The sequence below is a fragment of the Macaca nemestrina genome, chromosome 6 (assembly GCF_043159975.1).
Source record: "Macaca nemestrina isolate mMacNem1 chromosome 6, mMacNem.hap1, whole genome shotgun sequence".
Lineage (NCBI taxonomy): Eukaryota > Metazoa > Chordata > Mammalia > Primates > Cercopithecidae > Macaca > Macaca nemestrina.
Window position 1 is genome coordinate 75,090,090 of NC_092130.1, and position 15,887 is coordinate 75,105,976.

At 33.6% G+C, this 15,887-nt stretch overlaps 1 long non-coding RNA gene across 1 annotated transcript in view; it reads left to right on the top strand.

The window, feature by feature from the left end:
* Window positions 1–292: 292 nt before the first annotated feature.
* Window positions 293–15,887, top strand: part of LOC105471086 (uncharacterized) — a 180,486-nt gene continuing 164,891 nt past the window's right edge. Inside the window, exon 1 of the long non-coding RNA XR_011624249.1 lies at window positions 293–456. This is a non-coding gene — a long non-coding RNA (uncharacterized lncRNA). The remainder of the gene's footprint in view (window positions 457–15,887) is intronic.

Sequence of the window (15,887 nt, forward strand, 5' to 3'; positions counted from 1 at the left end):
ATACTGATAGCGGCAGGAGGCAGACAAATTCCTAGGCAGATCAGGGTGGGTCCCTGGTGAAACCCAACTTTCAAGCTAAAGTCTGAAAAGCCTGAAAACCCGGCTGCCAGTTCCAGGTAGAATCCACAATCTGAACTGAGAACGTCCTCGATGCCTTTCAGCCAATCAAATGGTTCTTCTTCCAGACCCCACCCATGGACCAATCAGCATGCACTTCCTCCATTCTGAGCCTATAAAGGCACCCGCCCTCGGCCACAGGTCAGGATTACCAGTTTGTGGGTAGGAGCTGCTAACTTCGGCTTTTCTCACTGCTGAGAGCTGTTCTGTTACTCAATGAAACTCTTCACCGTGCTCACCCTTCAGTTGACCATGTAACTTCATTCTTCCTGGACACCCACAGAACAGCGGGTGCGAAAAGGGCTGTAACACTTTCCTGGCCGGATCACCAAGCTGCAGGTAGGAGCTAAAGGAGCTATAACATGTTCCTGGGGAGCTCGCCAAGCTGCAGGTGGTAACATACTCCCATTTGCCAAACTGGAGGAGTAAAGAGTGGCAACCCATCTAGGGGCCCAGACCTCGGGAATCCCCCAGCCAGATTTGTAATACTATAGCCCTCCTGTCCTCCGCCAGTGTCAGGTAGCTGCTCCTCACTACAGCAAGTACTGGCGGGGCCAGGCCAGCCAGGGAACCCTGGGCTGGAGCAAGGCTGCGGGACTGAACAGGCTGAAAATACATCTCCCCTGCCCCCACCGTTCGGTGATCTATGGGCGGCAGGAATGAGAGAGCTGTAGCATGCCCTCCCCAGCCCTTGGGGCTTCACGGTTGTTGGTGTCACGAGTTTTTAGACACCACCGCATTCCGCTTGTCCAGATGCTGGCACCCTCAGCAGAATCCACTTGCGGTATGCCTAGTCCAGCCGCAGCCTCACACAGAGCCGGCACCTGTGCTGGCACCTGGAGGTGTCTGGCCCTCCACAGCTGCCAACATGCCTGGCCGTGCGCACTGGCCAAACACCGCACTCACTCGCTCATACACCGCTTTGCTGGTTCATACACCCCTTGCTGCTCCATGCCTGGCACGCCTTTGAAGGGCAAAGGATCCGGCCCGTAGTACAAACTGAGGCAACCTGGTGGGCCAAGTGGGCGGAACGAGCCCAGCGGGGGCAAGTAAAACTTAAGTAGAGGCACTGCCAGCCACAGAGGTTTCCAGGTGGTGAAGTGACATGTGAAAGATCCTGTGAGGAAGCTTTTGGTGTTGACAGAAAGGTTAATTCTGATTATGGTGTTGGATTCACGGGTGTATATACATCAAATGCATATAACCACAATCAAAATATTATATAAAATTGACATATTACACATATTGATTTTTCCAATCAAAGAACAGGGGATATCTCTGCATTGATTTTTGTCTTTAAATTCTCTTAAAAATCTTGTATAGATTTAAGGGGATAGGTCATTCATAGTGTCACTCGAATCATATTTAAAATGTAACTAATTTTTCTCTGTTGACTTTATCCTCTAACATTGCTCAACTCAATTGTTGATTTTAATAGTTTTTGTTTTGTTTTGTTTTGCTTTTAGAGTTGCATTAGAATTATCTGTATGGACAATTCTGTGTTTTCTGAAAATAAAGATAGCATCAGTTTGTACTTATTTTTCTCATCTTACTGCACTAACTAAGGCTTTTGGTTAAATGTTGAGAAGACAGTATGAAAGTCAACAGCTTTGCCTTCTTATTGATTTTAGGATGAGAATAATCACAGTTTTACCATTATTTTGACATCAGCTGTAGAATTTTCATAAATGTCTTTTGTTAGGTTGAAGAAATTATCTTTATTCCTGTTTTACCCACCACTTTTTACTATTATTATAGTTCGAATTGTGCAAAACATGTCTACATCTATAGAGGCGATCAAATGCTTCTTTCCTTTATTTTTAGTTTGTTAATATGGTGAATTAAATTAATTGATATTAAATGTTATATCAAATTTGCATTTCCAGGATAAAATCCATTGGGTCACAATATATTATATATTTATGTATTTTCAGATTTGACTTACAAACATTTTGCTTGAATTTTTTGCATATATTCATGAAAGATGTTGGTCTGCATTTTTGTTTTGTTTTGTTTTGTTTTACTTGTAATGCCTTTGTCTGGTTTTGGTATCACAATAATTCTAGCCTCACACATTGCGTTTGCTTCTTCTCTATTTTCTAAAAGAGCTTGTTTTGAATTGGTATCATTTCTCATTAAATGTTTCAAAAACTTTCCCCATTAAACCATCTGGGCCTTGGGTATCTTTTATAAAAATTTTTTCACTCTGAATTCAACTTGTTATAGATTTATGACTATTCAAGTTATCTCTTGTTCAGCAAACTTCAGTAGTCCATGACTTCAAAAAATGTGTCCATTTCATTAAATTGTGAAATATATTACCAAATAATTCTTTATAATATTTCCTTATTTAAATGCTCTTAGGATCTCTGATAATATCTTCCTTTATCATTCTTGATAATATTACCTTGCTATTTCTCTGTTTTTCTTTTCCTGATAATTCGGGTAGGAAATTTATCAAATATATTAATCTTTTCAAACAATGACCTTTTGGTTTTATTAATCTTATTGTGATCCTTTTTCTATTTTATTCATTTTTGCACTTTAAAAATTATTTTCTTTCTTCTGCTAGTGTAAAATTGCTTTATTTTTTAGCTTATTACTGTGGGAAACTTAATTCATAAATTGGGAAATGCTCTTTTTTTCCTAGCTGCAACCCACAACTTTGAACACTTCGTAATTTCAGATTTTTTCAACATATTTTAAAATGTTTCTTGTGATTTCTTCTTTGGTTCATAGTTGATTCAGAAACGTGTTGTTTAATTTTTAAATATTTTGGTACTTTTGATATCTTTCTTTTACTAATTACTAATTTATTTTTGTTATCAGTGGACAAGCTATGTGTTATTTTACTAATTGCAAATTCACTATGACTGATTTTGTGTGACTAAATGTGGTCTACCTTAGAAAATGTTCCAGGTGCACTTGGAATATTAGCACCCTTTATTTTGGTATAGGATAGAGTGTTCCATAATTACTATCAGGTCAGTGGTTGATGATGTTACTCAATTTCCAGATTTTTACTGATTTTCTGCCTCATTCTATCAGTTATCAAAAAGTGGTATTGGAATCTTCAACTGTCATTGTAAATGTGTCTATTTCTACTTTAGTTGTATCATTTTTGTTTTATAATGCTTCATGATAGGTTCATTTGCATTTACATATTTAGTTTTATTGGGCTCCTGTAGATTATTTGAAATGACCCGCTTTATCTCTGGTAACATTTATGCTCTCAAATTTATTTTGTTTTGTTTTATTATATGATTTCAGATTTATCTTGAGTAGTGTTAACATGGCACAGTTTTTCCATTCTCTTATATTTTTCCTGAGTTCATGTATTTAAGGTGTCTTTCTTGTAGACTTAACTTTTCCAGGAATTCTAGACACCTTGGGCTCCCTAACTTCATCTTCTGGAATCAGGGAGACCGCCAGGCTCTATTGAGTTCTCATGCACGCTACTCTAGCCTGAAACACTCTCCAGGCCACGTGCTGACTTAATCACTGGGCTCTGCTCATTGTTCCCATTTGCTGATGGAGTCCTGCCTTATGCTTCCTGCTAATCATTGCCTGAGAGCCATTTAAAAAAAATATAATTTGCCTGACTTTTTGGTTGTTTAAAATGTGAAACTAGTTCTGTTTTCTGCTATTTTACTCCTCATTAGAAGAATATAATTTTTTTTCATATTTTGCCTATATCATATTCCAAACATTCAAATTGTCAGTCAGACTCACACAAACCAGAGAGCTTCCCCTGTATCAAGCCTTCCTAATTGTTGCCAGGATTTAAGTGATTGCAATGCACAGTAGAGGAGGTCTGGGTTCACCCACACAGCTTGAAGTTTCATTTTGGGCTGCAGTAATAGATATTCTTGCCCAGGTTAACATGTAGTTTCTATGTAATATATACAGATGCGTAATTTTCATGGAAGAGTCATTTTGGACATGACATATCTTCAATTTTTTTTCTAACAATTTGTATAAGGGTTGACAGGTTATGACCAATGGCCACGTTCAGCTTACCGTGATTTTGTATAGCCTGTGAGCTAAGAATGGCTTTTAAAATTATTGTCAAAAAGAGAGAAAAAAGAATATGTAAAAGAGATTTCATGTGACCTGCAAAGTCTAAGCTGTTTACTATGTAGTTACTGTACAGAAAAAAGCTTGCTGAGTCCTGATTTATGTGACTCTCTCTATGAAATCTATGTCACCTATAGATCTTCTAAGTATCTGTGGACAGGCTAGGTTTATACTGCCACAGTCATTCTGCTATAAGAAAACAGTATTTATTTGATTGTGAGGAGGTCTGTCAATATTTTTACAAGGACATTGGACTTGGTTATCTTCCTTATTTACTGGAAACATAATCTCTGCACCATGAGCACAGGCAATAGGTTGCAAACTTTCGGAGTAACTATACCTTTCTTGTAAACATGACTATACTCTTACTCATTTGAATGCATGATCTGTGAGTTATTTTATATTGTTTTACATATTAACATCACATAAGCCATGAATATTTATTTATGTTTTTACTTCTCACCTTGCTGTACTGGTTAGAACCTCCAGAAGAATATTAAATAGAAAAAATAGAAACATTTTTTAAAACTTTTTTTCTGATTACATTGATTTAACAAATTTTTCAGAAGTTATTCAAAGAAACAAAATTTGCTTCACTTGTCGCCATAAGAAAAATATAGAGAACATCAATTTTTAAAATTTGTATCATAACTATATAACTATAGGGATTGATTATTTAAGAAATAAATACAGTGTGTAACCAACAATTGCAATCAAGGTATAGAACATTTCCATCATTCCAGTATGTTCCACTGTGCCTCTTTGCACTGAAAGCCCTCCCCCTACACCAAGATTCTGGCAGCAATTGATGTTTCTGTCACAAAAGTCATTCCCTTTCTCAAAATTTTATATAAAATAATATCTATCTTTTACTTTTTCAATTAGCATAATGCTTTTGAAATTCATCTATAGTGTTTCATGTACTAATAATTTATTTTAATTAGTTAACTAGTATTCCTTTGTGTGGCTACACCACAACTGGTTTATTCAATGATCAGTCATGGACATTTGGGCTCTCTCTGCATTTCAGCTATTGCAAATAAAGTAGCTATGAATATTCAAGATTTCGAATTTTTTTTGGTTGAAGTCCCAGGAGTGCAGTACTTTATTGTATGGTAAGTATATGTTTAATTTTACAAGAAACTACAATACTCTTTTCAACATAGCTATATATTCTGTATTTCGCATAGCAATATATATAAGTTCCACTTTTCCACATTCTCTCCAAGACCTGGTACTGTCAGTGTTTTAATTATTCATTTTACTGCATGTATAGTAATGATGCTGTGTGGTTTTAATTTGCATTTTTAAATATAAAATAAAATTGCCCATTTTATGTGTTTATTTGCATGCATATATCTTCTTTGGTGAAGTGTTTGTTCTAATATTTGCCTATTTTTTCTTGGATAGTTTGTCTTTTCATTATTGAACCATAAGAATTATTCATATGTACTCAATATCAGTCCTTGATCAAATATGTGACATGTTCATAATTTCCATGAGTTTGTGGTTTTCCATTTCATTATCTTGATAGCAAATTTTCAAATAAAATTTTAATTTTGCCTAGAGTCCCAGTTTTTATTATTTTCTTTTATATGTATTTTTTTCTTTCACCAAATGAGTGAAAATATAATTTACTTTTACATTCAAGTCTGCAATTCATTTTGAATTAACTTTTACCTACAATGTCGGGTAATAGTTCAAATTTATTTTTTTCTTAGTGCTTTCTGATTGCTCGAACACACCTTTTTGAAGAAATTTTTTTTCTTCAGTAATTATCTTTGTGCGTTTGTCAAAAATCAAATGTATAAATACATATGTGTAAGTCTACTTCTGACCTCATTATTCTGTTCCATTAATTTATATGTCTATCCCTAAACCAGTGCCTCAATCACTGTCTTGATTACTGAAGCTTTAACCCAAATCCTGAAATGAGGATGGTTAGTCCTTCAACTTTGTTGTTCCTTTTTACAAAAGTGTTTTGGTTCTTTTAAGTCTTTTATATTTCCATATAGATTTTAAAATTAGTTTTTCAGTTTCAACAGAAAGCCTACTGGGATTTATCTTGGGAATTAAATGAAATGAATGAATTTATTCAGGTCTTCTAAGGTTCATCTGAATAATATTTTGCTCTTTTCATTATGCAATCTTGTGCATATTTTATTGCTTGTCCCAAGTATTTTATATTTTTGATGCTACTGTACATGATGTTTTTAAAATTTCAATTTCCAATGGGATATTACTGATATGTGATAATACCTGCAAATTTTATTCTAATCTTGTATCATAATATTTTGCTAAACTCACTTATAGGTACTGATTCTTTTTTAAAATATTTATTACAATTTTATACATAGCCCATCATGTTGTCTGCACAAAAATCTGACTGACATTAACTATTCTCGAATTTATTTCCTTTTGATCTCTTTTTTCATTTCTCTCTTCCTTACTTCTTCTCTTTTTAAATTTTTCTTGCTTGAATTCTTTAGAATCTTTAGAAAGATATTGAATCGAAATTATTAGAGCTGAAAACTTTGCTCTGTTCCTAATATTCAACAGTAGGAAATAATAGCATTTTAATACTAAGATGTGGACTTTAGTCCTTTATTATTAATGTTGATAATTTTTAATAAATTATCTTAATCTTTTATTAATAGCTTATCAATCTTAATTATATTTTTAAAGTGCAAACTTTGATTGTTATTATTCTTTAGCCATATTTTATTTCATTGATTTTTATGTTTTTAATTCTGCTTAATTTCTCTCTCTAATGAGGTATAAATTTAGATATTTTTAAAATTTTTTTCTGACTTATGCCTTTTAACATAAGCTTTTACTACTATGCCTAATCCTGCAAAGCACTGCATTAACTGTGTGCCACAAATCTTGACGTACTCCTTTCATCTTCATTGATCTCAGTATTTTTTTCTTATTTTATTTGTGATTTATTCTTTGATCAATGGGTATTTATTTAGTGATGTACTATTGAATTTTCTAGTATTTGGGAATTTAGCTGTGATCAGAAAATGTACTTTGCATGAATTGCATTGTTTTAAATTTGTTAATACTTAAAAAAACAAAAAAAACAAAAAAGAAGATCCAGAAAATTATCTGTATCAGTGCATGTTTCTTTTGCACTTACAATGATACACATTATGATGTTATTGAGGACAGCATTCTACAAAGGTCTGATAGGGTCTTAATTGATAATGTCAATCAAGATTTGTATATATTTACAAATATTTTTGTTCACATATTTTAGAAAGTTATTTTGAAATCACAACTGTATTTATAGATATTTCTATTTATCTTATTAGTCATATTAGATGTTATCTATACAATGTGGTGTTCTTCGCATACATATTTGAGCTTGTTACAGATTCTTAATTATTTTACCACCTTATCATTATAAAATTTGCTCTTTATCACTGTAATATTCTGAAGTCTAAATTATGCATTATTAATATAGCTACTCACTTTCTTTAGAGCATGAATGGTGACATGGTGTATGCTTTATTTGTTCTGTTACTTTTCAAATATCTATGCATTTATAGTTAATGTGACTTTATTATGTGCAGTGACTATTAGGAAACACTTTGCATTCACATTTAGGTGCTCTAACTTTAATGGGAATAATCATGCCATTTAGTTTTCATGCAATTTTTAAGATGATTATGGTTAACCATATCATGAGGTACTTGTTTTCTGTTTGTCCCATTTGGTTTTGGTTTCTTTTTTTCTCTTATCAATTATTTTATAATGTATTTTTATCATCCCTAATGGATTATAAAACATTCTTTTTCATGTGTATCCGTGTGCATGCATGCGTGGTTGCCCTAGAGTATTTATCATGCATCTTTAACCAACATAACTCTACCTTACAGTAATGTTGTATCACTTAATATATACTTTAGTATCTTACAGATATATAATTTATAAATTAATTTCTTCATACTCTTTGCAATTATAATATTTTTACTTCTACATGTTATACCACAGTTTGTTATTGCAGTCTTAATTGTAGCCTTAGTTTTATACTCAGTGATGTTTAAATGAGATCTTGTACATTTGAAATGTTCTGTGTTTACTCACACATTTATTTTTACCAGTACTATTCATTTATTTTTGTAGATAGAGATTTTTAAATGAGCTATATAATGATTAATTTTACATGTCAATATGGCTAGGGCTATTGTGCTTGACTGTTTAAACACTATATGCTGCTGTGAAAGTATTTTTTATATCTGATTAACTTTAAAAATCAGTAGACTTTAAGTAAAATTGATTACCTCCATAGGTGTGTGGGCCTCACTGTATCCATTGAAGGCCTTAAGAACAAAGACTGAGGTTTTACAAAGAAACAGAAATTCTACTTCAAGCCTGCGTTATGGGAACCTTGCCTGAGTTTACAGTCTGCTGTCCTGCCCTATAGGTTTTAGATTTAATTATGGACTCAAGGCTGTAACTCTTAACTCTAGATTTTGAGCCTACCAAATTTCAGGATTTCAGACTTACCAACCTCCACAATCATATGAGCCAATTATTTACAATCTGTCTTTCCTACCCACCGTGTGTGTGTGTGTGCGTGTGTGTGTCTCTGTGTGTGTGTCTGTGTCTGTATTTTATTGTCTCCGTTTCTCTGAAAAACCCTAATGGAGTATCATTACCTTTTTGCATAAAAGACTAAGAGTTCATGTCTGTTGTCAATGATTTTCTCATCTTTTGCGTGAATGGAAAAGACTTTATTTTACATTCAGTTTATGAGATATTTTCACTTTGCCAAAATTTTGGGTGGATAGTTTTTTTCTTTCTTTTAGTACTTTAAGGCCGACTTTTAATTATTTTCTAGATTGCGTAGCTTTTGATAACAGATTTGTTATAACTATGATTTATATTCTGTGTGCAGTTTCTTTTTTTCTGCCTACAATTAAGATTTTTTTCTTTATCATTGCTTCTCAGCAATTCATTTATTATTTGCTTTAGTGTGTCTTTTCTTATTATTTTATTTAGCATTTGATTCTGCTTAAAATTTTATTTCTGAATGTGTGCTTTTATAGTTTTTATAACATTTTCTGCTACTATTTCTTCAAGTACTGTTTTTGTATATGACCCCCATCACTCTCACTTGTCTTACCCATTGGAGATTCTAATAAAATATATATTGTAATGCTTAATTGCTTGATATTTTCTCTCAGGCCACTGATGCAGCATTCATTTACTTTTTAGGGTTTTTTTTCCCTATATTTTATTTTGGATTTTTACTGCTATTATGCTTAAGTTCACTAATCATTTCTCCTTTGAGGTCTTATCTGCTGTAATTCCATCCAGTGTTTTTTGCTCTTTGTTTTGTATTTGTATCGTGTATTTAGCTTAGTTTTTTTCTTTTCATCATATTTATGTGTTTTTTCATCTTTTCACATAGGAACATATCTGTAATTGCTTTTTTTCCCTGAATTTATTACCTCTCCCATTTGTTTTTGTTTTATTGACAATTTTCTCCTATATTTTGTTCACTCTTTCTTTATACACGTAGTGATTATTAATGCATTTTAAACATTGAGCGCTATCTGTTTTATGCCATTAAGCAGTGTTCAACTTCTTGAAGTCAGTTTGCTTGATAACCAGTTGGATCATGTCAAGGTTTGTTTCTAAGCTCTTTTTGTGGAGGTTTATAGTTGACTTTATCTTAGGGCTAATTGAGTTCTACTTTAAGGTAGAAAACTTTGAGTTTTCTATTACGTGTCATCATTATTCATTAATATCTCTCCATTCTGATTGATAAAAACTGAAACTATCTTTAGCCCTCAGTGAGTTCTGGGAATTTTTATTCTTATGGCTATTAACTAATTGTTTCCTTCGCTACCCTTTCTACTTTCTACCCTTGGTTGATTTCCCCCTATGCATGCACAGGTTCGTATTCAGCCAAAACTTATTGGGATTCCTATGCAGATTTCTAAAAACCTTTCTGTAGTTCCCTCAATTTGACTTATCTGCCCTACACATTCTAGCTATCTCATATTACTTGAACTCTATTCTCTGTGTTCTCTTTCAAGAGAGATTTCTGTGTTGATTTTAGTTTTACCCTCCTGTGACATTGAAAATATATCATGTTCCAAAAGTCTACATAATGGTAGGACTCACTGAATTTGTTTCCCATTTCTCAGTGATGACAGTATTTCATTATCTATTGCCTATGACTGAAAATTGTTTCTTACAATTTCTCCAGTTTCTACTTGTTTATGGTGAGAGGATAATTTTGGACCATTTTGTTTCTTCATGACTGAAAATGTAAATCTCATGGGTTATTTAAAAATGCATTCCTTCTTTTCTTTTCTTTTTTAAAATTATACTTTAAGTTCTAGGGTACATGTGCACAATGTGCAGGCTTGTTACATATGTATACTTGTGCCATGTTGGTGTGCTGCACCCATCAACTCGTCAGCACCCATCAACTCATCATTTACATCAGGTATAACTCCCAATGCCATCCCTCCACCCTCCCCCCTCCACATAATAGGCCCCGGTGTGTGATGTTCCCCTTCCAGAGTCCAAGTGATCTCATTGTTCAATTCCCATCTATGAGTGAGAACATGTGGTGTTTGGTTTTCTGTTCTTGTGATAGTTTGCTGAGAATGATGGTTTCCAGCTGCATCCATGTCCCTACAAAGGACACAAACTCATCCTTTTTTATGACTGCATAGTATTCCATGGTGTATATGTGCCACATTTTCTTAATCCACTCTGTCACTGATGGACATTTGGGTTGATTCCAAGTCTTTGCAATTGTGAATAGTACCACAATAAACATATGTGTGCATGTGTCTTTATAGAAGCATGATTTATAATCCTTTGGGTATATACCCAGTAATGGGATGGCTGGGTCATATGGTATTTCTAGTTCTAGACCCTTGAGGAATCGCCATACTGTTTTCCACAGTGGTTGAACCAGTTTACAATCCCACCAACAGTGTAAAAGTATTCCTATTTCTCCACATCCTCTCCAGCACCTGTTGTTTCCTGACTTTTTAATGATCACCATTCTAACTGGTGTGAGATGTTATCTCATTGTAGTTTTGATTTGCATTTCTCTGATGGCCAGTGATGATGAGCATTTTTTCATGTGTCTGTTGGCTGTATGAATGTCTTCTTTTGAGAACTGTCTGTTCATATACTTTGCCCACTTTTTGGTGGGGTTGTTTGTTTTTTTCTTGTAAATTTGTTTGAGTTCTTTGTAGGTTCTGGATATTAGCCCTTTGTCAGATGAGTAGATTCCAAAAATTTTCTCCCATTCTGTAGGTTGCCTGTTCACTCTGATGGTAGTTTCTTTTGCTGTGCAGAAGCTCTTTAGTTTAATTAGATCCCATTTGTCAATTTTGGCTTTTGTTGCTGTTGCTTTTGGTATTTTAGACATGAAGTCCTTGCCCATGCCTATGTCCTGAATGGTACTCCCTAGGTTTTCTTCTAGGGTTTTTATGGTTTTAGGTCTAACATTTAAGTCTCTAATCCAGATCATGTACAAATATAGCCCATTCAGGTTAGCAGCAGACTATTCAGCAGAAGTCCTACAAGCCAGAAGAGACTGGGGGCCTATTTTCAGCATTCTCAAATAAAAGAAACTCCAACGAAGAATTTCATTCCCTGCCCAAATAAACTTCATAAGCAAAGGATAAATAAAATCTTTTTCAGACAAATGATTGCTAAGAGAACTCATTATCACTAGACTAGCCTTACAAGAGATTTTTAAGGGAGTTCTAAGCATGGAGATGAAAGAATGATATCTGTTACTGCAAAACCACACCTAAGTACATTGGCTACAGACCCATTAAAGACATGACACAATAGAAACTACAAAACAATCAGGTAACAGTTTCACACTAGGATCAAAACCTCACACATTAGTATTAACCTTGAATGTAAATGTCCAACTTAAAAGGCACAAAGTATTGATTTGGATAAGAAAATAAAACTTATATGTCTGTTGTCTTCAAGAGACCCATCTTTCATGTAACAGCACTCATGCAAATAGAAAATAGACTTTAAACCAACAACAATAGAAAAGATCAAAGATGAGCACTACATAATAATAAAGGGCTCGACTACGTAGTAATAAAGGTTTCAGTCTAGCAAGATGACTTAACTATCTTAAATATAAGGCACCCAACATTCGAGCATAAATTCATAAAACAAGTACTTCTATACCTATAAAAAGACTTAGACATTCACACAGTCGTAGTGGGGGAATGTAATGCCCCACTGACAAGACTAGACATATCATTGAGCCAGAAAACTAACAAAGGAATTTTGGACATAAATTTGACATTTGATCAATTGAATCTAATAGACATAGACAGAACACTCCACCCATTAACCACTGAATATATATTCTTTTCATCTGCACATGGAACACCCACGTGCTCGGTCATAAAGCAATTCTCAATAAGGTCAGAAAAATAAAGATCATACCAACTATACTTTTAGACCACAGTGGAATACAAATACAAATCAATACCAAGAATTTCTCTCAAAATCACACAAATACATGACAATTAAACAACTTTCTCCTGAATCACTTCTGGGTAAACAATGAAATTAAGTCCAAAATTTAAAAACTCTTTACAAAAATGAAAACAGAGACACAACATACTAAAGTCTCTGGAATGCAGCAAAAGCAGTGTTAAGAGGAAAGTCTGGAGCACTAAAAGTCTACATCAAGAAGTTAGAAAAATCTTAAGTTAATCATCTAATATCATGTCTGGAGGAATTAGAAAAGCAAGAACAAACAAACCTCAAAACTAGTGAAAGAAAAGTCATAACTAAAATCAGAGCAGAACTGAATGGAATTGAGACCCCACAATCCATAAAAAGGATCAATGAAACCAAAAGCTGGTTCTTCAAAAGGCTTAACAAGATTGATAGACCAACAGCTTGCTTAACAAAGAAAAAAAGAGAGAAATCCCAAATAAGCACAATCAGAAACAACAAAGATGACATTACAACTTAACCCACAAAATATGAAATGTCCTCAGAGAGTATTATAAACACCGCTATGCATAAAAACTAGAAAATCTAGAGGAAATAGATAAGTTCCTGGAAAATTACAACCTCTCAAGACTGAATGAGGAAGACATTGAAACCATAAACTAACCAATAATGAGTTCTAAAATTGAATCAGTAATACTAACCAAAAAGAGCCCTGGACCAGGTGAGTTCTCAGGCAAATTCTACCAGATGTACAAAGAGCAGATACCAATCCTACTGAAATCATTTTAAAAAAATTGGAGAAGGAGGGACTCTTGTCTAACTCATTCTATGAAGCCAGCATCACTCTAATACTGAAATCTGACAATGACACCACAAAAAAAGAAAACAAGAGACCCAAATCCCTGATGAACATAGATGAAAAACTCCTGAACAAAACACTAGCAAATCAAATCCAGCAGTAAATCAAAAAGTTAATTAATCATAATAAAGTAGGTTTTATTCCTGTCATGCAGGGCTGGTTTAACATATGCACAACAATAAATCTAATTCACAGCATAAACAGAATTTTTTAAAGAGCCATATTATCATATAAATAGTCACAGAAAAAGATTTTGAAAAAGTCCAACATCGCTTCTTTATAAAAACCCTCAACAAACTAGATGTCAAAAGAACATTCCTCAAAATAATAACAGTCATCTATGACAAACCTACAGTTACACTGAATGGGCACAAGCTGGAAGCATTCCATGTAAGAAGTGGAACAAGATAAGGATGCCTACTTTCACCACTCCTATTCAAAATAGTACTGTAAGTCCTAGCCAGAACTATCAGGCAAAACAAAAAATTAAAAGACATCCATATAGGAAAAGAAGTCAAATTAGCCTTCTTTACTAATTATATGCTTCTATAATGCAGAAAACCCTAAAGACTCTGCCAAAAGGTTCCTAAACCTTATAAACGACTTCAGTAAAATCTCGGAATACAGAATATATGCACAAAAATCAGTAGTATTTGTATATACACCAGTAACATTAAAATAAGCAAACCAATAATGTAATCTCATGTACAATAGACACAAAATACATCTAACCAAGGAGGTGAAAAATATCTACAAGGAAAATTACAAAACACTGATGAAAGAAGTTATTTTACAAATGGAACACCATCCCATGTTCATAGGTCAGAAGAATCAGTATTGTTAAAATGGTCATATGGCCCAAAGCAATCTACAGATTCAATGTTATTTCTATTTCTTCCTAGCTTTCTCTGATTGAACTACTCATCTTTATTTTAGAAAGCCTAATTCTCCATTTTTACCCATCTGACATATACATAATGCCAACTGGTTCCAAGATATGAGCTGTATTTTCAAAATATGGTAGAAAATACCTACTCCAGTAAGCTATTAACATATAAAAATGGTTGACACATTGGCCCTATTGAAGATATTTATATCATTACTCAGCTCGTTGATGAAATAACGAATATTCCTGCTTCCTAAAAATCACCAATAAAATGGAGCTAGGTTCATTATTCAGCCCTGCATTTTGACAAGAAATGTTGGTAGGAGTTAAAATCTTTTAGAATATACAGTAAAAAATTGGTTTGTTTACAGACATTATGTAGCCCTCAAATTCTTTACACCTTTTGCCAAGGTGTTTCTAGCATTTAGGACACAAGGTTGGCAGAAATAAAGATAGCAGCCTAATGTGCATTTATACATTGTAAGATGACAGTTCAACATAGTGAACTTTCAACCTTTCTGAGGTGTTCTGAGGTACAATTAGAGGTATTCTCACATCTAAAATTATATCTGAGTAACTAGTTCAAAAAGAAGAGGAGTTTATTTGGTTTTACTAAAGTTACAAATTTAGCAGAATGTATTTTTTACTTACCCTATATATCATATATTTTGATGTGAATGTATTCACAAATCTTATTTTCAAAAATTTTAACTTATTACCTCTACTTGAAAGGCTCTCTGCCCAGATCAACTCATATATGGGCCATTTTTCTTATTCATAACTCAGCTAAATTGTTATTTTCAGATATTCTGCCCTTAAGAAGCAATCTAACCCCTTATCAGATATAGTTTGCAAATACTTTTTACCAATTTATGCTTGCCTTTTCATTTTGTTGACTGTTTTCATTGCTGTTAAAACCATGTATTTAATAAAGGGTTACTATACAAGGAATATAAGGAACTCACAGAATTCAGAGCAAATAAACAAGTATCTTGATCAAAAAATGGGGAAAGCAACCAAATAGACATTTTTCAAAAGAAGAATAAAGAAATGGCCAGCAGATATAGAAAATGGTGTCCAGCATCACTATTCATTAGGGAAATGCAAATCAAAACCACAATGAGATTATTACCTCACATCTGTCAGGATGGCTGTTATCAAAAGACAAGGACTGGTGAGGGTGTGAAGAAAATAGAAGCCTAACGCACTGTTGGTGGTAATGTAAATTGGTACAGCCAATATGAAAAACAGTATGAAGATTCCTGAAAAAATTAAAAATAGAACCACAGTATAATCAGCAATTCCTCCTCAGCAATACCCAAAGGAAATAGAAATCACTACTTCAAAGACATATGTTCATTCTAGTGTTCATTGCAACTTTGTTCACAATTAACAAAAATATGGAAACAACCTATGTTCACAGATGGATTGAAAAATTCTGGTATATGTTTATATACAATGTAATTC